Source organism: Asterias rubens, chromosome 20 (assembly GCF_902459465.1).
Source record: "Asterias rubens chromosome 20, eAstRub1.3, whole genome shotgun sequence".
NCBI classification, from domain to species: domain Eukaryota; kingdom Metazoa; phylum Echinodermata; class Asteroidea; order Forcipulatida; family Asteriidae; genus Asterias; species Asterias rubens.
In genome coordinates this window covers 12,137,109-12,159,847 of record NC_047081.1, presented here as the reverse complement: position 1 = coordinate 12,159,847, position 22,739 = coordinate 12,137,109, and the positions used below count along the sequence as shown (strand labels likewise).

Sequence of the window (22,739 nt, the reverse complement as noted above, 5' to 3'; positions counted from 1 at the left end):
TTGAGCCCGAATTTTTACAGATTATGTTTTTTGATGCATGTTGGGATACATCAAATAAGAGTAGTTAAATGTGTCCAGTGCCTTTAAAGACATCGAACTGTCAATGTCCGAAACGGCTTCGTCCATGACCACATTGTAACATTGCATCACTAATGTACCCAATTAGCCCCCAAGGCAAACAGACTCAAGCGATGTTGCAATTAAAACAATAAATGTGACTTACACGTAGAACCAATGTGTGAGTCAAACTACAAGACGGGGGGTGTCTTTTGTTAAAGCAATGAGGTTTTAATTATCTCCGAAACAGTCAATGAGTCATCCATTAAGTGCTAATTGGTCAACAAAGATACTAAGTTTATTTTGGCTCTTGTGTTGATTAAATATCTATTCAGGATACAGAGACCTAACCGGGTGTCAAGTCAATGTTAAAAAGGGCAGATAATGAACCGGGTTCGGAATTGGATTTTAATGACGAATATTGTTCGCTATACCAGAAGTTAAAACATTACAAGACGTCAAGTTTTAAGTCCATTTTGATTAAACACAGGTTCACATTAACAGCCATTGGTCGGTGTTCCCTATGTTGGCCATTGTATAAATTGATCCTGCCCTAACGGAATGTACTCTTCAGAATCCCTTTGGTATAAATTGAAGCCATTTTTATTGGTGTTATTCAAACAATAGTTTTAAGAACAGGTAGACCGGCACACAAGTTGTTTTTCGCCTAACTTATGATAGGGATTAGTATTAACATGTTATTGTTTGTACAATAGTCTAAAACTACAAACTAAATCTTTAAACTGTAAACTCTACGCTAGACCATGCACATGAAGCAAACACAAACTGCATACTACTAAGATTTTTTTTTTATACAAAAACATTCAAATTAGCTAAATCTACCAAAACGTAACTTCGTTTTTGTAATAACTGCATTATAGCATTGCAGCGCTGTCTCCCATTGACATTTCTGTTCATATTAATGCGATAATGGGACAGTGGAAAAAACCTCCGCGAACCCAGCATACAAAACAGAAAAGGTATGCCTTGTGTTTTTTCAGACTCATTCAAGTGTTTCGGGTGCAGTTTATTGCCCGGGGTCTTCTTACAATAATTGGATATACAAAAGGGAAAAACACCCTGAACACCTTGTAACTACAGCTGCATCGGAAGTTCAGACGCGTCAACCAAGAAAAAAAGGCGAAAAAATCCCCGATCTATTAAGAGAGAAAAAGCTCACAGGTGACCCGCAGGCAAGAAGCAGTGTTTACGTTACCCTACGGCTCTTTACAGCCTTGGTTAGAGAGAGAAAGTAGGGAAAATTACTTGCTAGGAATTCCATTGGAATTAATTTTTGAACAGTAGCAGTCGAAAGAATTGAATGTATAAATTATAAAGGTATTTTGGCGTGGGGACCTCACAGGTTTAGACCTTGGTTGCGTGGCATGCCTTAAGGGGTAAAGAGTTTGTTGTTGTTGAAAGAACAATATGGTTACTTTGAGATAAGCAATTATGCTTGTTGTTTTAGAGGCTTGTTTCTAGCTCAAACAGAGGAAAATTACAAAGGGTGTGTCTTTCTTCGAGAAATAGTGTTGTTATTATGCTGCTAAAACAGGTACTTTGTTACAGTAACTAACATTCATTAAATGGCTTTGCTAATTACAACATTGTTAACATGAGAGTATTAGGCCGGTAACCTATTTTTGATAAGCCATGTTTTCTGTGCTGAGCAATGTTTCGTGCTTTCAAGCTTGATAGACTATTGGTCAATATCATGACAAAGTTTCATTGTTACATAACCGTTTGTGTGTAAACTTCCAAGAGAGAAACTGGCAATGCAGCTTCTGTATGCTTTGCTCCACGTGCACCAAAGGCAAATTTGAATTTCCCGTTTCCAATGTTATGTCCGGAATTATAACGTATGGATTTCAATGGACAGTAGAAAGCAGTTATATCACCTCCTTCGGGCCAAAATTGCAACTTCATATTGCCACACCACAATGGTCCATGTGTCCCTTAACCTAACATGGGTTACATACATGCAACAGCCGTAGGCCTGGGACATTCGAAGGCAGCCAAGAGTGAAACCCATCAAGAAGTTTAAGACTAAGTCAACGGTTGGTTTTTTTAGGGCATCGAAGCGTTCGGAACCAGGTAAGGAACCCTAAATGCTTGTAATGTATAAACGTAAGCTGTGAAAGCTTTAGTGACATAAGGACAAACAATTTGCCTGCGGGATATGAGTGGCTATCGCCTTGTTAGATTTCATGGCAGTACATTTATGTGGATTTAGGTTCGGCTCAGATATTTAAGTTCACTTCTTATAAGAGAAATATTTAAAGGATGTCCATTTGCTTTTCTATAAATTGTGAGATTTTGTTTTAAGAGGGTGGACCGTCTTTCGGTAGAAAGCACTATAATAATAACCTGGGGACTTTTTATACAGTTTTGTATCGTTGTTTGAAGGAAATCATTCAAATTGAGGACAAAAATGTAAAAAATCATCATGGGCAAGTCCAGCAGTTTTGATCATGTTTCCCAAATATTTGAAAAGTAGAACAACAAAATAAAAGGGAACAGTCAAGCGGTTTTATTCAATTTAGGCTAGACAAATAAACTATCATTATGCAGCTGCTGCTGCAGTTAAACTATCAGGGTAATTAGCGTGAATTCATTATTGTTGATGCTGTGGATGATAAAGTATTTATTTGGTTTACTGTTAAAATTATTCTGCTTTTCAAAATGCGCTCATCAAACAATTTCGATCTCATTCAACACTCCAAATTTACCAAAACTCAAAATACTTCAAACTTCCATAAACATTCAATTGTAGTTTTTATTTAGCCTTTAATAAAGACTGCAAAAAGACACAACCATTAACTAAATGTCTCTGCGTCATCCGGGTCTATGGAAGAACATAGACGTCATTCGAGTCGTTATTAGTCTTCACTCTCTTTAAGCCTTATTGATATTATGAAGGCCGGATAGCAATGACGTAAACCAATTAGGTACACACTTACGATTTCTAGCTTGGTTTCATGGTCCATCCTCGATAATTAAAAATGCAATTATTGACTTGTTGGCACCGGGTAGGGCGTCTTAAGAAACCAATTGAATTGCGGAAACATATGCTTTCAAAACATCATGAGATGAATAAGTAATAGTTTCAAAAGAAAATACCACATTTTGTTTTTACAGTTTTAGGAAGCATTTCCCTCGAAACATCAAACCAATGAGACAACTTTTAGCTCATGTCGCTGTTTAAATTTTTGAAGGTGGTCGGTCATATCTACTTATAAATTCATATATAAGTTAATACTTATTTAATATATGTTTTTATTTCTAGAAATATAACTACGATCATGAATTACATGGAGAAACGGCAATTTCATTTGACATGAAAAATTATCTGGAAAAATTATTAACATACAACATCAGTAAAGATAGCTTTCGTTTTCAGGCCACAAATTTAAATACTGAATACTGAATAATGACAACAGACTGTTTTTCTTGTCAACATGATCGGCAGGGTTCCCCTTATCCTTAAATCGCAGAGTTCGTTGGCAAAAACCTAAACTCTTTTCAAATGTACAAATATGAGATTAGGTGGTCATTTATAATATTGAGTAAGAGCCAAACCTGCCATTTTTGTCTGCTCAGAGTTACTATTCAATGTGACATAAAACAGTAGGGTCTACTCATGTTGGTTTGACCATTTGGAAGATTTTCTAAGGCGCCATTTTGATTAGTCATATCTTAACAAGTGACTGTAATCCATAAGACGCCTAGGGCTGGAATCGAACCCATGACCTTCGTGATAACTCTTAACGAATCTTCAACACCATAATGAAAACTGACTCACAATGAGTCAGTGACAAAGACCTGACTCGGTAGAAAAAGTTTCAGCTTACTTATTGCTCATTATAATGACTAACTGTAGCTTTTAATAACGACATATGCTAACTCAGCATTTATTACCCCCAAATGGCACCTTCGTGGTAACTCTTTGAATCAACTACCAGGCCTAACAACTGATTCACAATGAGTCAGTGACTAATACCTAACTCTGTTTGGAGTCAGTTTCAGCTTACCTAGTGCTTATATAACGACATATGCTAACTCAGCATTAATCACCTCAAACAGCACATTACTACAGTTTAGAGCACGTTGAAAACATAGAGCTACCGTATGTTTGTTTATTACGAATGTAGTTAAAGGCAGTAGCAATTTTTTTAATTAGTTCGACTGCTCGAATCGATCTTAGAATTTCATTTGGCCACGCAAGCATGACTGTTAGTATGGCCTTACTCTTAATTTGTACTTAAGCAAATCAACTATTCCCAACTCATCGATTCCTTGCCCTTCTTTGATAAGACTCCGCCAAGATAATCGATTCTACAGTATACTGTTTTCAAATAGATTCCCTGCCTTGTAAACTAAAATGTGCATTTCTCCACCATGAGGATATATAAAGTAGCAAGTGATATTTTCCAATACATTCGGCAGGGATGTAAATATTTACTGATCTTTGTTTAAGTCTGAGAGAACCAACATTGGCTTAGCCTTGACACAATGAGCAGTTATAGGGACGGAACAACAACTGCATGGCAATGGGTAGTGCCTATACATTCTAAAATTGCATGTTTTATACACAATTTGTAACTCATTTGATGCCTCTTTGGAATTATATCTTTTTTTTTAACAGATTGGAATTGGTGATATATCCTTGTGAATGTAAATGTTATGTTACATCGAGGAAACGGTTTCCCCCCGAGGTGTATACTCTACATTTCGGATTAATGTGTGAACACAAGATTAATTTAGAATGATATTTAAGACTCAAATAGTCTAAGTAAATGTCCCCATTGATTTATATACAATACTGTTATATTGTTCTTCTCCTAAGTGTTGTCTCCTATACATTGAAATGGGAACAGTAAAACATACAAAAACACATTGTGTGTAGCAAATTATTCGTTATATAATCTTCAATACAAGGGAAGTTTAATAATTGGTAGTTGTATTTTGCAAGAGAATGTGGATTTTAAGGGTATAAATGAATCTGAAATCTCGTTCCATTGACCTCCCAATCGTAAGTCCGTGACTGAGGATAAAAACTATTGCAATTGGTACTAATTAGTAAGCTATCAGGCAGACCTCGTTCTATTGAAACTCACACGTTCCAATGATGGATAGCTGACCATGGATTCAACACGATTCAACATGAAAATCATTTCATCTATGAGTAAGGACTGCGAAACGATGTCACTGAATACTTCAGAAGAACAAAGTTAAGTAAGATATTTTGTCCTCGAATAATTGACATTAAACTTGCTTTTAAACTGAAGTTATCGCTTAGTGTCTTTTAAATTATAGACAAATTCCAACATCAAATTGTATCGTTATCTGCACTAATTTGTTCAAATTCAGAGAAAAATAGCAAAATGATTTGAACTAACTTGTTCAACTCAAAATCATTTAAAATTGACCTAGGTGGTTTATAAAAAAAGCAAAAATCTACAGCTCTCAATTAAGATAATTTTTTCAATGAAGAACGAAAACTGAACAAAAGTTTTCTTCACACTTTGTTCCAACTGATGACACAATTTTCCAAGTTGTCTTTTTTTCCCTAACCACCTCCAGCCTTCGCTAAAATAATTACAGCCCAGGAGTCGATATCATGTTATCATGCACGTGCAAATTAACTCCCCTGGTTTCTCTCTTCTCATTTATATATTAATATTTGCTGACGTAACTTAATAAAAAAAGCAAGCCTCCCGTACATCGATAACAGTCACTTTATTAACATTGATTTGGACAGGACTTTCCATTAGGCATGCCCAAGCAAGTGGCTACCTTACCCCTTAGGATTCAAGGTGGCAAAGCCTGCTTGCCAGGCGAGGTATCAAATTATGCTAACAGTCCTTTATCACCAGCCCCGTTTTATATGGATCCAAACTAAATGGATGGGCTGTTGACACAAACCCGTGGAAATGCAGGGCTAAAAAGAGATGTGACGAAATAATAAGAGTGAATAGAAATGCGCTTGTTCCCTTTCTGTTAGATCTGCGTTTAAGACTTAGATTTAGATTGTTGAAACTTTGTGTCAGTCGAGATATCAGAGGTACATTGAGTGACATGGCTTTATTGTCTGGACCACTTTCAAGTAGTCAAAATGGCATCGTCGGCTCGTAATATTGCTTGACGGATACCAACGACTTATGCAGTTAGAAACGTATTCCCAAAATAGTTGTGAACAAGTCTATGCAAATCTTTTACCACAAATAGCAAAATATCCCTTTGGAGAGAAATTACTTATCTTGTTGCCCCTTTGTTTGACAAATTATCCAATTATAGGTCATTTTGGGTATTTGAAAACACTCTTTGGAATGGAACTACAACTCTCATGGTGGTCTTAATCCAAAACTCAACACAAATCTAATCAGGCATCATTAGCACATTCTATTAAGATTAAAGATGGCATACGTCTTGCCAAATGAGCCATTTTTTTTTGTCTACCCGTCATTCGTTTCCCCTCTTCTGTTTTTCATTCCTTTGCACTTGATACTCACGATTCCCAAGGAATTGGTTTCATTCCTGAAGATTGTAAACGGCGCCCGGAGTGCTTGGACGGTAAGCAAAGCGCCGTGCCAGCGCCTCGATACCACACGCTCAATTTGCGTGTTGACAGCTGACGACATCTTCGTGCCCGCGGCGGGAAATGTGTTGGCGGAACCCGAGTTTAAATTTGTCCTACTTTTTAACGAATCTTACGGGTGCATTTCACGGGCCAAAGCCTTTGGAGACCATGAACCCATTAACACTTTAGACCCTTGGTCCTCCTTTGCATTTTAAATTCCCAAGTATTTGTGCGAGTAATTCGATGTCAGTAGAGAAAAGAATATTGGACGTAGTCCGTGAAAAACATGTGTATAGTTTTTGTAATTAAGTGAAAGACTATGGGTTTTAAGTGAAATAAATAACATTTGTATTGATTTCAATGGCTGGCGCATATGATCTCTATCAAATAAATCCCAAACTTTATTATAAGAGCCAAGAATAACAGATGAGTATATTGAATTTGTCAGTTAATGCCATTCTATATTTTAATGTTTTTTATATCTATTCATATTAATTAAACTTGAAGCGGATCAACCGTATTATTTCAAAGTTGTTTCACTAATTAGTTATCAGAAGGAAAATATAAATCATAGCCTTCTGCCCTAAACATGGTTGAAGTGGTGGACACATTTTATTAATTGTGTTAAATCTATTATAAGGACAGGTATTAATATGTCCTGTTGAAATGACAGCCGCTCATAATCGGATCAGCAAACTGTCTTTATAAGCGTCATCACTTCGTTGGCATCGATCTAATTAGCGAAAGAGTGCGGATCATTGCAACTTCTGACCAATCAGCGGCAAAATGCATATATCACGTGATAGTCAATTAGTTTCCATTCAGTTCAAACTCACATTAATTCAAGACAAAACTTTTTTCAAGTCGAAAAACAAAGGTATGCGAACAAATCTACATTGTTTCAGCCATCCTTCATACCTCCACTCAGAATATAAAGTCCGTTTCTCTCTTCAGTGCTTCGCAACGCTCATCGGCAGCATCACGTTAAATAAATTTTAAACGATCTGAACGGGAACTTGAAGACAAAAACCGGAAAAAAATCTCTGAACAAATTTGCCTGGAACCCTTTTCCGTAAACTTCATTGCCGTTCCTCCTTCAACCTTCAGCCTTTGAATATTCCACGATGATGGTATAATACTTTGGCAATGCCAAACGGGCCACTTAACTCAACATGAACCTTGCATTGGCTTTTAGAGTAATGAAATCTCGGGAGGGCACGAAGGTTCAAGTGACTTCTCGTATCTTCTCGTGTCTACTGGTTAGTAGCAGCAAAAAACACTGTATTTCAATCACTCAAAAGAGTTCCCTCATCATGGAGGGATGCATTATGTCTACTGTTCTCAGTTCTCACCTACAGGTTAATTAAAGAAAAGACCTGCATCGTGCTGATTTGATACGGGTAATACAACCCCCAATTACATCACTGTCAGTCAGACCTTTTCTCCTTTCTCGTTTTTCTTTTTTACAATTCTAATACGAGAGTGGACATCCTTTAAAGCTGAGACTGCATTGCATTTGGGAGTTCGCTCCGGGCCAACTGGATCAGGTTGTAATACAAGCCTAGTTGTGTTTACGCCGATTTGCTCTCTGCAAAAGGGTTGTCCATTACAGTTTTCCATTGCTACCCAACTCTTCACATAATTACCCAGTGAGTTTCTATAGCCCTTACTTAAAGGTTATGGGCACGTTTTGTAATTGCCAAAGACTGGTATTCTCACTTGGTGTATCCCAAGATATGCATAAAATAAACATCTGTGGGAATTTGGGCTCTCACGATCATCGAATCTGCAAGAGAACAATGAAGGAAAAACGCTCTTTGTTGCATTAGTGTGCTTAAAGGTTTCAGCTGTAGTCTTTCAATATTTGAGTGAGAAACTACCCCTTTCTCAAAAACTAAGTTACTTCAGAGGGAGCCGTTTCTCACAATGTTTTATCAGCAGCTCTCCATTGCCCGTTACCAAGTAAGGTTTTAACAACTAACTAGTTTGAGTAATTACCAATAGTGTCCAGTGCCTTTAACCCTAGAATACTTGCCCTTTGAAATAAATACTTTCATTTTGCCTATATTATGAGCAGTACTGATTTTTAAAGATAAAATCTTTACTACTGGGTTGCCGGAACCTAAGATTGATATTAATTTGTATAGTCTTTTAGACTGGGATATTACAGCCGGTCCGAACCCAACCGGAAGCCGTCCTGTCACTACAAGTCCGTACGGTGAACAGCTTTTCAACCGCACCAGCTGCACCAGTTTCCGCGTAGACAGGTTTAAATAAGGAAACCACTTTTTATATGCCAGCTTCCAAGTCAACACCAATCATTAACGGTAATTCCACATGGTAACAACCGCTCACTAACAACTCCCCTCACCCCCCCCCCCCCCCCCCCCCCCACCCACCTCCTTATCACCGAACAATTATTACAGAGGGGATAATTTATTATATTCGCTAGATTCCTTAAAGTTATAAAAAAGTGTTTTCTTTTCAGTTAGCTTTCAAACGAATTTAAAGATTAATGCTAAATTGAACAAACACTTTTTGTCAATATCACTTAGCGAGGTGGATCGTTGTTATCAAACTGTAAGTGCATTATACAATAATTTAAACTGACCACTGAAGGTATATTATTATGCCGTTGATTCTAACATGTTAAGCGAGTTCATCGGAATCATATGAGTTACCTTTCTTTCTTTCTTTCTTTTAAACTGAAAGTCTTTCATTCAAGGTAATTTATGCAAGTTCATTGGAAACATATTTTCTCTAATCATATAATTAACAAAACACAATAAGAGGAATGTCATTTTTCTTAAATGGCAGAATAAAATGAGCAGGAACTTTTGATTGAATAACTTTATGAATGAGCTTTTGTAATTGATATATAAAAAATTGCACATGAACATTCAGAAGATTAAATTGGATCTAACCAAAACGACAGAAACATGCCATCGCGAAGACAGAGCAATAAATTAAATACAAATTGTGTACGCTACGAAATTATGTTGTCGGCTTTCATAATTGTAAAATGAACTGAGCTAGAACATTTGATTGTTACGATTTCTTATAGAATTATCGGCTTTAACTTTTCTTAACTTGATAAGAAACCGGAACGATAAAAATGAAGGCGACCTTTCCCAGAGCACGCGTGTGAACAATCATAATAGTTTCTTCATGTGCGCCAAGACTTTCACAAGACAAGTAAAAAACGACTCTCTTCTGCACAACTATTCAAGACATTGTGACTGTCCATAACAAAAGTGTGGGCCAATATCAAGGACGCGAAAAGGGATCATTTGTAACCTTGGTTAGGGATTGCCTTTGAAAATTAAAATGAAAATCCCATAAGCAGACAATAGTTATATTCTGGTCAAATTGAAAAGGTTTGGCAAGAATAAAATGCATTTCAAGACTGTCGTGTTTGATCGTATGGAATTCATATATTTTGCTATCAGAGGAAGTGATACCTCCATGTGATTCTTTTTGCAAACACTGTTTTGTTGAAAATGTAAATTTCTATCAATAAAGCTTCTATGTGCTATCAGCAGCCTTCAAGAAAGCCTCTGCTAGGTTCGAAACGTCAGGTCAACAACCATTTTTGCAAGAATAAAGCTTATAAAAAGAATGTTATGTTCTATATTGCCATTTTCGTGATTTATTGCATTGTATGTGTTTCATTCGTCATGTACAAATGTATCATTTTGATATTTTAGAATGTTGACATTTAAGTATAGAGCCGGGAATATTTGTTCCATTCACGAGAGAATCTTGACACTGATATTTGTCTCTTTTGATATTTTTTTCTGTTACCTCTGCCTAAACAAAATCAGCGCTTGCGTTTGCCAAGAGCCATCACTCCTTCAGTGTCCATGTTTTATTCATGGTGTCATCCTCGTCCTTCACGGTACTTAAGGGTGTTCTTCCCCATGGCCAGTAACCGTTCGGAGAGCATACTGCCAGGGTCCCGGTCGAATCAAGCATTTTGTTTCATCACACCCGAGAAGGTTTTAAGACTTGGGGGCAGAGACACTAACATGGGTAGTGACTTTCAAGTGGCCCTCTTGAAGATTGTGATTCCGATATTCGATAACTGGCTGAACGTAAAACTCATGAGGACGTTAGAGGTAGTTGTGTATGATACACCAAACAGACAAGGACATGTCTGTAAAGTTGTGTACCTTGTATCTTCACGCCTTGTGACACAGTCAACTAAACCCGCTAGGAATATTTACAGATTGCAAAGTAGGAACCATAAAAGAGACTTCTGCTAAAGGGAACGAAACATCGCACTTTTACATGAAGACAGATCTCACTTTACATGTTGAGCGAGACTGTTTGATAGTCGTTCTAACCCAGCTGAAAACATCACACATTTGAAAGTCAAAAATATAAAAGTAAGCCCGTTTTCTTATTTGTTTTATTCTTAACGTTTTTGATTAACTTCCAAAACAACAGTCTGAGGTTTCATGAAGAGTTTGGAGCCAAATTACCAGACAACATCGTGCCATCATCTTGTCTTTTCTCAAACTCAAATCGTCGTAACCAAACCGAGGCTAAAACGAGACGATATTCTAGCCTCATTTTGATAAATGAGCACTCTTTTGTTGCACTGAATTATTTCAATTGTAGACACAAATTATTCGTAATTGTTCAGTGGTTTATGTGTCGCCTAGCCTTTCATAAAAAAATCAAAACTGGCTTTGAGTTTTATTTAAACGGTTATCAATTCAGAAGTAATACATAAATTATAATTTCTTCAGACAACTTGTTCCAACTGCACTTGAAAACAAAACCCTTTTTCGTCGCGAAATGTAAATCTCCAGCTCATGAAAAAAGATATTTGTTCTACAAAGGAAACCTGTTCAACTGGGTGGAAACTTGAGTTCGCTAAACAGTGTGATCACGATCCGATTTTATTGTATCAGGCTGCCGCGTAATCCCCTCTCAGTTTTGCCGCGAAATTAGACCTGACGTGTTTATTCCCTTGGCTGTTCCGGTCAATTTGAGAGTTGCCAAAGCGTTTTTCTCTGGGCTCGTCACGACTGCCGATCTGTCGACAGTAAACGGGGAGTGTGAAAAGTGTTTGCCCAGCGCTTTTTGTAAATCGATGAAAAGAGAGCTCAGTATATTTACTGTGACAACAAAAAACACTTTTGTCTTGTGTGGAAGCTTATTAATTGGCCTTCGCAATGTGATTTGGTTAATATAATAAATACATTCTTCTTATGGAGTTATGTTACTTGTGACGAGTGAGGAATTTCCAGGTATGTATTGATATCAAAACTGTTAAAACCAGTTAAATGTTCGATAACTTGTTCGTCTGTCTAGTTTACTGTCAGACTGCTGTGAGGCTGTCAATTTCATAAACTTAGTTTTATTCCGGAGAATGAATCTTTTGAATAATTTGTTTTATTTTTTCACTGAATCAAACACGAATTTGGAAACTTCACTTTGAATGCCTGCAGTTTTTTCCAGAAAAGGGTCACATCTTGAAAGATTTAGTCTTGCGCTCTTCACCGTGTCAACTCATTTGAGGAAATTAGACAATTAGGAAAATCATCTTTTTTAGTTTGACATCCACTTACGGAAAAGAAGCAAAACGAGCTTCCAAATGTGGGTTTTTTCTGTGGCTTAAAGATAGTCATTGTTATGAACAACTGCAAGCCGTATTTTGTCAGAAATTTTAAACCGATACCACGTTAATTACAAACGCAATCTGAGATACTCCTAAAAATAATCAAGAACAAAAAGTATAATTCATAGCCAGGAAATATAATCTCTCTATCGTTCACCAAAAAACTAACCTGGTAACGAAAAAAGCTTTAAAAACATGAATATAAATTAGCCTTACCTTTTGTTGTGTGGGCACCACTTGCAAAATACAGTGTTCTAAGGACGAGTGACTGTGACCAAAAGAAAAAATAGTATCTACCAAAAAAGACTTTCTCCGTGGAAGGTGCGTATGTCATGTGTCATACCGCCCGGCACCTGACGCGTATATACGGCACTCATTGGTCCTCAACCACAACCATTGATTGTCATGACTGCGTATTGATTTGGGTTCCTATGATCAGCTAGAAAGCCCTTGGGCATGCGCAATAAACCGCATCAGCATTTCGAGTGTTGAGACGGTAGAAGTGCAGCAAGGCGCGCAATGCGTGGGACTGGCTAGGAGTAATTTGTGAAATTGTCATTATGGGTTGGGTTGGAGGAGATTGGAACATAGGATGAGAGATTGCTTGGAAGAAGGAAAAAAAGCTTCTTAGATGAGATATATACAGGTAGGGGTGAGGGGAGACGAGATGAAACAAAAATACAGTTAAAAAGGAAGGAGCTCACCAATATAGGACTAAAGGGTTAATTAAATAGGGAATTGAAAATAAATAAAGGTAAACCGTAACGTAGTTCAATCAAACTCTAACATGTATAATGTTGTTCCACTACTAAGCATTTTGTTCAGATGACCAAGTTACTTAGAAACTTGCATCCGAGTATAATGTAACTTAAGTTCCAGGTGTATTTGAGTTTTTTTGTTCCAGAGCTTGACGAAGCATCTCCTTAGGCCGACTTTAGGCGCAAGGCAAGAGCAATGCTTTCAATAAATTAAGGGAAATAACCCCGAGGAAAAAAAATATGTTTCTTCATTCGTGTTCAGGGTTCAAACGGGAAAGAAGACGGTCCAAAGGTCGCAGTCACACACTTACAGTTTTATTCAAAGGAAAGTTGCACCAGACCCAAGTCAACTGAAGCCGTACTTGGTATCCCAAATAATGCCAATTGAAATCAATGACCACACTCTGGTTCTCAAGCTCAGGTAAACAATGAATCTTTGTCTAAATTAACAAATAATACACAATGTCTGGCTCTCAGAACCTCCAGATTTGAAACAAAATGGCAGCTTTTGTTTTCTGGCGAGCCAGTCATGTTTTATACCGATTTCCGCTACGGTAGGATGTCGATGCTAAACTGACAATACACAGTTCCCTCGGGTAGTAATTATGCAAAATTCGCTCCTAAATTGATCAGAGCCAACCAAAGTCACCATAACATTACAAAGCGGCAGGTTGTTGTGACGTGCATTTTTACCCATACCGTTGGTTGATGTCCTCAAATTGACAGTTAAGGTCTGCTTGCTCTTTTTGTGCATCTTAAATGTGCATAATATTTTATCTGCAAAAGTTGAAAAATGTGTATATTTTAATTTTGACACTGTATAAGCGATAGAGAAGAAGTGGGAGATCTTTTTCGTTCCAAGAAATTTAAGGATAAAAGTAATAATAAATAAGAGGTGTTCCGGGAAACGGCTTCCTTTACGTATGGAGTGGCGTACTATTTTAGATAGAGGAAATTTCTCACTATGTTATGCCAGGACAACTTTTGTATTTATTACGGTTGCGGGTATCTTAAATTGTTTATCATTCCATTATGTCATCCAAGCTCGTCTTGCATGCAATGATAACGGTATCTACATTTCCTCCACAAACTGTTGTTTCTTTTACCTATTCATTATGATACATAGTTAAGAAAATGATTTCACTTCGGTCCTGTTTAGTAGTTATGTTTATCAAAAAAAAATTAAAATTTAAATTGTCATTTAATAATCCGTACAATAAAATGAGTGGCTTATTATACCGTGATTATACCATTCTTTATTCAATTAGAGTTGAATAGTTGCTTCATACCCGAAACATGCGAATGGAACTAAATGCAATAATACAAAAAATCTTTAATGGACTTTCACTTCCAATACATACACTTATATACAAAAGTAATATATTCACGTCTAAATTGTTTGCTTGAAATGTCAAAGAGCAATTGGATGGAAAGCATGGAAAACATATCCAATGAACCTATTGACCGGATACAAACATGCCGTTTTTACTTCACAATCTTAACACTCTAAGCTGTCTGAACTGTTCTTAAATCCCACATATCCTTAACTTAATCTTAAAGTGCTTTCATTCAATGAGTTTCTCCTTCTGAGATGTCAAAATCTAATCGTCTACTTGAGCAATAAAGTTTGGATTGATCCCTTTTATAAATTGAGTGTGGCCCGTCATCCTTGAGTTGTATTTTGCAAAAGATACATCACCTTCTAAATACGAGAAATACTGGAAAATACGTGTTGAGAAGCAAAATATCAAATCACTAGTGACTACTGTGTAATATGTATCACCATTCATTGTTATTGTTGTCTATTTATAAAGTAAAACAACGCTCTTTACCTGAGTGATATATTTTAATGCTAACTGAAAAGCTATAAATAGCAATCATTCTGGTTACACCTGTACAATATTTTAGAAATACTTTTATTAGCAGATGCAACTGAGACTAATCTCACAACCTCAACTAAAGATTTCAATTATTGCATGTGTTGCACATTAGCCCTTTTTGGAGTACTCAATAAAACTCCCTAAAATGAACTATATTTAACAACGCACTGCATTAGGTAGTCACGTTTTGGAAAAAACACCAAATATAGGCTAAGTTTATAATTTGCCATGGAGTTTGTACCGGTCCATTATGAGACCCTAATTGTGTACGGCGGTTTTATGGAACATGGCAGTATTCTTAGCGTTATTCCCTGTACGTAAATAGATGCCTAATATTAAAACCTCAACCATGTATCCGATTGTAGCCCAAACTTCATAGCCCGTGCCCTTACCTAAATATAAGACCGGGCTACATTTAGGTACAACTTCAGAGTAACTTCCGTCTGGGCTACATTTTGGTCCGATACAATGTTGGTGTCGCAATTCGTTTTACTTTGTCATTGCAACACATAGGTAAGATACAACTTTAGAATACAACGTCTGAATAGGAATGTTTTTAAATTAAGTTTAGGCCACATCTAAACGTTTGAGCAAAAGCCAGCGGCATTCTTCTGTCAGACATGACACCGAGTCTATCCTTGACATTTTAGTCTTTTTGCTAAATCAATTTCAAATAACATTTTGGTCGTAGCCCAAGGAAAATATAGCACTTTTCTTTTATTCATTTAAGACAACAAGGGGAGGCAAGTACTCATCTTTCCTTAATAAAAATAAGAAGCAAATTCTTGCAATATTTCTTCGACGGCACTCTATTTTGTAAATAGACTCTGATAGGCTCCCACCTTATTCAATTTCAACAATTATTTTGCTGCCACTACCCCCATAGAAAAACATGTTTTAAATTATTATTCCTCGCTGAGGAAAAGCAGACAGAACAATTGTAAGAAAATTATCAAGGGTTTTGGAAAGCCAATCCAAATTATTTCAATATCTATCCGCGTAATTATACGTGGTTTGTTTCCATTCTCATGAAGACGTTCAGAACTTACTGATCAAACATTGAGACGTTAAACACTGGTTCTTTTCAGAACCAACACTATACTCAACAATAGATACTCACATGATGTTGCCACAAACCTCTCTTAGTTATAATATGGTACGGTTATAATTCCAATCCCAAATAGTTTCGAATCCTACTCTCTCGTTGTTGTTTTTTGTGGTGTTTTGGGAGGTTTGGGGGAGGGGGTGGGGTCGGTTAGCCACAGTCTTTAAATTTAAATCGCCCTTAAATCTATCCATTAAAGACAAATACGTAGGCGGTCCCCAGTCTTATCGAAAGTTTTAAAAAATGATGTACGAGAACCTGAAGAAACGACGGCGTACGGTCTGGGAAAAGTGAATCGACCCGACAGGTGGCTGCGGATATGTTCCCTTTACAGACCCTCGTCCCTCGCTGCTAATTCCATCAGAATTAACACGCGTGCGCAGTCAGCTGTGTAATTAGTAGCGATTTGCAATAACATGGGTGATGGTTGATTTCCCATCATGCACAGCGTAATCTGGTTTTTACCTGATGAGAAGGTTGGGTAGGGTGGGTAGTGCGGCGTGTCATATCGATGAGGCTTGGCTATTTAAAGGCGCTCTGCGGACGTTGTCACCTTTTTATGTAATATTTTGCTTTAATGTGAAAAGAAAAGATAAGAAAAAAGGAGATGTCTTTCCAAGTTGTTAAAAAAAGGAAGTTTGAATTTTGAAAAATATATATATTTCTAAACTCATCCAAAATGATGCAACCATAAAGGTAAAAAATGCCCCATAATTCGATACACGAACAAGAACCAAATAATGAATTCAATTATACTCAAAGTTCACAAAGTGTTAATATTTCCCCTTAACAATTTGTTTAAATATTATAACGTTCACACTGCATAATTTTACATAAAGCTTTCTTATCAATTTCAAATTCGCTAAAACTTGACTTGCCCAGAAAATTGATAATCCACCAAGTTCGTCAATATTATTTCGCCAAAATAAAACTGTTTTGTCTACATAAATAATGAACATTTCAAAGGGTGGTCTATAGGCATTCCGACAGGTATATCGATGGGAGGGGATATTAGATCCCCAATCCCCAACCCTCAATCTCGACCTGTCTCGCAAAAAGAAGACCTTTAGAAAATTGCAATCATTCGACTACCCTTTACATCAAGACTGTTTATGTGGGAATTATGTGACGCCATTTGGTAGCACATTTGTTGCACATTTTGCAAAAGTTGGTCATGAGTTTACGGCAGCAAAAACACAATATCTGTATTTTTGTTTTCTGGTGACGAAACCAAATAAAAGAACCACAAAGTTATTAGCACTGTGACTCCTAGCCCGTGATAATCTTCAAGGAGAAGTATCTAGTTTTACAAGTGGGAGGAAAACAAAGTAGGTAAAATTCTCTCAGGGGGCAGGGACTACCGTTCTACACATTTGGAGGGAAAGATTTACTCGGATTCCTGGTCAATTAGGGTCGTGATCCATGTGTACGTCAGGTTAACGTTGCGATAATTCTAATTTAACCGCAAATACTTTATTTTTCAAAAAGCACGTGGCACTGCTCCCAGGCGGCCATTATGCGGCATTAGTACAAAGCACCCTGCTGTCTCAGATCACAATGGAAAACTATTTGCATACGGGCAGTAATTGTCAATTAGCGCTAAGTGCTTTTGATTGTTTTACTTACACATCATATAAAGTACCAACCCCACGCTGGTCTTTATTGGCCAGTTGTCATTAAACCATGGTGTACTAAAACCAACTGCCTTGTTCTCAGAGTAAACCATTGACAGTGTATGACTCACATGGTCCATTACAATGTATACAGTCAGAGCTAGCTCTATGGTCAGAGTAAACATGCTGGAATTTCATTTACGGGTTGACGTGTAACTTCATCTTGTCTCGAACTGTGAATTGATATCCATGAATGAGGTTGTCTAAACCTTATATAAAATGACAGCACAAATGACACCCATTGAAATCCAAACCCTGTCGAGTGACACTGAATCTGTAACTAAAATCAAGACTTCCAGAACTTACAACAATCGAGGTACAAACCTACATACTGTGATAACAAATTAGAAAAGCAAAAAAAAGCAAATGATACAACACCTACCGGTATAACCAGATCATGGTTTGACACCAGCAGATACACCAATCACGATTCGGACACTGCTATGACGTCATGATTAAATTCAAATACATCATACAGCATCAATGAGCAACAAGTAAACAATAATAACTTGTCCATGAACATTGATACCATCTAAGATGTATAAAGGTTTCAGCTATAAACAAAACCATATGTGTTTTACACAAAATACTAAATGAAAGAGTGTCACCCCAAAAATGCACTAAGATACACAATATAAAGATACACAATAATATACAATAACTGAACTACAAACTCTGCATGATGTATGATGACAACAAACCAGACAACCAAAAAACACCACAAATACACCATATCACTTCAAACCAGCGAGGATTCAAACACTTTTATGACACCGTGTTTACACTCAAATCAAAGCACTTGCAACATTAAATATACTGCAGTAAACTTTTGAATTGACAAAGAATGACAACACAACCTCAGGTAAGAAAAGTGAAACCAAGCAGTTTGAATCTTTGAAAAAATACAATCCCACATGACAAAGGACAAAGGTGGTTCGTGTACATCTTCAGTTGGAATGCGTCTTTATCTTAGACTGAGGAATGTCTCATTAGGTTTTACTGGTGATAACTACTTCAAACTAACAACCCTGGATAATTACGACAGTAAGACTATATAAATCAAACAGACAGACCAATATATGTTTTGTCAACGTTGTGTTTTTATAGTAGTTGTTTTCTTTTTATGTTTTTTTCTGGTTCAGATCGGTAAGTTTTTGTATTTTTAAATTTTAGAACTTTAAATTTGTTTTTTTCTACTTCATGTTCTCCACAGACTGTTGAAATAATGTCTTTTTTATTTTTGTTTGTGAATATGTCATTTTTATTTATCATTTTTATTAACTTGTATATTGTTCCTTGCAAACGAATTTATAATACACAATTTGAAATAGGCCTTTACTAGAGAATGTTATTACAGATAAAAACATATGTCTATATCAGAAGAACTGCTTCTTCAGTTTCATTTAAATAAACTGGAAGCTGTAATCCCCGTTTGCGACTTGGTGATTGCGTTTAAACACTACACCACAAAACAGTTGCGTATTTTAAATCATATGTGACACGACAAAGACCAAGTGCATTAGCACTCAATCAAATTTCAATCAAGTTTGTTGCAGTTTACGTCTGGTAAAGAGAATAGATTCTGCTAATTCTATTTGGTTAGGGACGTGGATGGCTGCTCACTTGACATAATTTGATTGCACATAACTGTGTTAAGAGGGGATATTATTAGGAAAGACAACTCGACCTTTGTATCTATCAGTGTGTTGACTACGTGAACCACTCCTAGAAGAGATTGGACTCCTGTTATTAAAGAGATGATACCAACTGTTCACAGATTCTAACAACGGGCCGAATTTTTAGATAGGGGCTCGGAACAGGTGTATGGAACTCAGGTCAGAACCCAGCATAAAAGTTGAAAAGGGTGACAATGTCTTAAGAAATGTTGTACCATGTCGACGAGATCGGACTCTTGTTTTAGGGATGCTACAAAGACTCAACTAGGGTCGAAACGTCAGGCAAATAACTGTTTTTTTGTTATACCCTTGGTCTTTTTGGTTGTTAGGTTGTTTGCAACATCTTGGCTTAAAGGCTGTCTTCAAAAAGATGTGTCTTTCACAAAAGGGTCGGCCTATAAATTGCGCTCCCACCGTCGGTCTGGTGGTTGCGTATACATGTATATGAATGGGAAATACGTGATACGATGTGGTTGTTACTGGTGCTGTTTGTTTCTATCTCCCCCATGGGAAAAGCAAACTAGTATTTTCACCAAATGTGAAGCAGCCACAACTTAATTCCATAGAGGGTGTAACGGGAAAACATTTCATTTAATTTGAAACATGAATGTCAGTATGTCTTGTCGTTTAAATTCTTTCAACAATTTGTGGCCAACTAAGCCCGCACCATTATCTCAACGTTCAAGCCATTAATGTGATCCTGGATCCATAAGAATTGTAATCAAAGAGGTTGGTAAAGCAAGGGGGAGTGTGGGTACCAGACATCGAACGAGGTGATTCCATTTGTCAGACGTAATTGACTTGTCATAAAAACAAACAAAATGTGTAAAACTTGACACACTTTTCAGATCCACTGTCAAGTTAAAATAAATAAACACAGACTATCAAAGAGAGCTTTGCTTTTGTACTGTAAACGACTAACTAACGCTTGTGAAATTGACTAATTTTCAATCTGTTTATAGGCCTAGTTAAATCTGCTTACGTTTATGCATCTTATTGTAAATGTTTATTAGTTGTATGATTTGAATTAGGACGATATGATTACAACGACGTGAACAAGAGTTAGGCCCATACAGCTCTTTTCAATATGTACTTTGTAGTATGTAATTATGTTATTTTGCCCCATTGGCGTTCTAAAATAATCGCTAAACATATATAGAAAACATTAGAAGAAATAAATAGAGCAGCTTTTCAATAAAAGGAAGATCTCGTTTATAATAATTGAAGCAGTTCTTTAATGACGTCTAGCATGACCATGTGGACCAAAAGGCGCCTGCTGGAAATTATTCCTCCTCTGCGATTATTGTTTTTATCGATCTGTTAATGTATTGATGTAACCTAGAGGGAGTTTTGTTCTAATTTCTTAGAATGAATTTTCGAAATGATAAATATTATTTCTGGTGCATTAGGCATATTTCTTCATCTTTATTTGTTTGAGGCTAGAGGACGTAACGCCCGGCTTAAATCTCCCTTCGGGCATTCATGCATGGTGCATACCAATTCAAGCCAGACCTTGGTGATGTTTTTTTTTATGTTTCTTTAATTTTTGAATTTTTGAACTAACTAATTTTAATAATTTATTTATGTCTTTACGTCAGTAGTTGAATTTGACATGGAGGTTACGTAATAAGTGTAATGTACACCCATCCACACGAGAATGTTAAATGCAACCCGGGTGTAATAGTAAAACAGGTGTATGAGATAGACTAACCTCAATGCCATGAGTGTCAATCTGGAGTTGTCTTACATGACCGAAAGAATTGAACTTGGTCATCTCGATTATACCTTTCTTGAGATTCCAAAAACGGAAGTTTCCTCTGCAAAACAAAATTAAAGAAAGGTAGAGTTTCTTGTCCCTGTAATACACCATTACATGGATTTGGTCTCATGCAATAGCTACAGTGTGAGACGTTATTTTTTAATTTCCGTTTCTCCTGAAAATTAAGAAATTGGGTCAATATTGTTGACGTTGAATTCTACTCGAAGATTTAGTATACCACGTTTGCCGTCATAAAAACCGCATCAGTCTATACGTGAGAAAAGTGAACGAATAGGCTAATTGGCGAACACAGCTCGAATTACTAAATGCAGCTATTTTGTTTGTCTTAAAGCTTTAGTTTATTAGCTTGGCAGATTTATTTTGAATCACAATAATAATGGAAAGGGGGAAAGAGAGAAAGAAAAAAACAGAAGTGCGGAATAGTCTACAAAAGAGTATACAAAAGCACGACATTAAGAATCACATAAAACATGCTATGAAACTATGGAAGGTAATTGATAAAGACTTATGGTTTAAGAATTCACTTGAATTATTCAAGGGAGGACATTCTATAAAATATTATTAGCAAGTGATTTCTAGAGTTTAAGATATGCAAACTGAATTGTCCTTTTACCGTGAGCTTTGGAAGTAGTTTACCTATTATTATTATTATTTTTATCCAGAATGCATGTTGATATTATTGCAGGACAGCAATTGCATTTTATTATCAATCCTTGAAGGCTTTAAGTGCATCTTTGCAAAACTTAAAAGTTTCTTTGTAAAATTTTACGGAACATTGTCTGCGTTCCTTTATTGTGTGTTGCTTATGGGTGCGTTCGTTTTGCTTCCCTGGGTCGACCCCGGTGTGTGGCGGGTTTTTTTTCCAGGACGAACGTGTGCAGATAATAATCCACGTTCGTCCTAAAAAAAAAACGCCACACACCGGGGTCGACCCAGGGAAGCTAAACGAACGCACCCTACACAATGGTTCTTGACGTCGACAGATAAGTGTAATTAGTCGCAATGTACCGTTATTCCGGTGGGATGGTGAGTGTCCGCATGTTTATAAATGCTCATGTTCGTCCTCTGTGTAATAGTTTCTTCATTAGGTTCATTCATTTATGAGAAAGATGTAAGAAGTTCAAAGAGCCCTCCATTGTAAATTTGAACACTCCCTTGGAACACTCCCTTGGAACACCCCCTTGGAACACTCACATGGAACACTCCTTTTGAGAGGGCTTTGCAAAGAAAGCAAATATTGCGGGGGATTGAGCCTTCGAAGATACCAATAATAAATTGAAATAAGCCTGAGTATGGCTTAAGAAAGATATTGGGTTTTTTTGCGACAAACTCAGTCAAAACTCACCATCTACCAGCCGCACACTGTGGAACATCCAAAAAGGAAAGTTCTAAAAGGCAATTGTATTTTGTAAAAAATGTACAAAAATCATTAAATCACCAGAGACAATAATTTGTTGAAAATGATTTTATTTTCTATTTTTCCAATTGTCGTATCATTCAATCTAAATAATAATCCCCATTCAACATCAATGGATTTAGTGTAGATCTATTATGGAGGTCGTCTGTTCCAAATTCCCAGAAGATTATGTTAATAACGTTTG

General features: G+C 36.7%; 1 protein-coding gene across 2 annotated transcripts in view; it reads right to left on the bottom strand.

Annotated features, from left to right (window-relative positions):
• LOC117303738 (probable vesicular acetylcholine transporter-B) overlaps positions 1–12,668 on the bottom strand; it is a 49,379-nt gene extending 36,711 nt beyond the window's left edge. For both annotated transcript variants that reach the window (XM_033788048.1, XM_033788049.1), the window contains exon 1: positions 12,483–12,668. The gene's annotated coding sequence lies outside the window, so the exon portion shown is untranslated. The remainder of the gene's footprint in view (positions 1–12,482) is intronic.
• Positions 12,669–22,739: the final 10,071 nt, after the last annotated feature.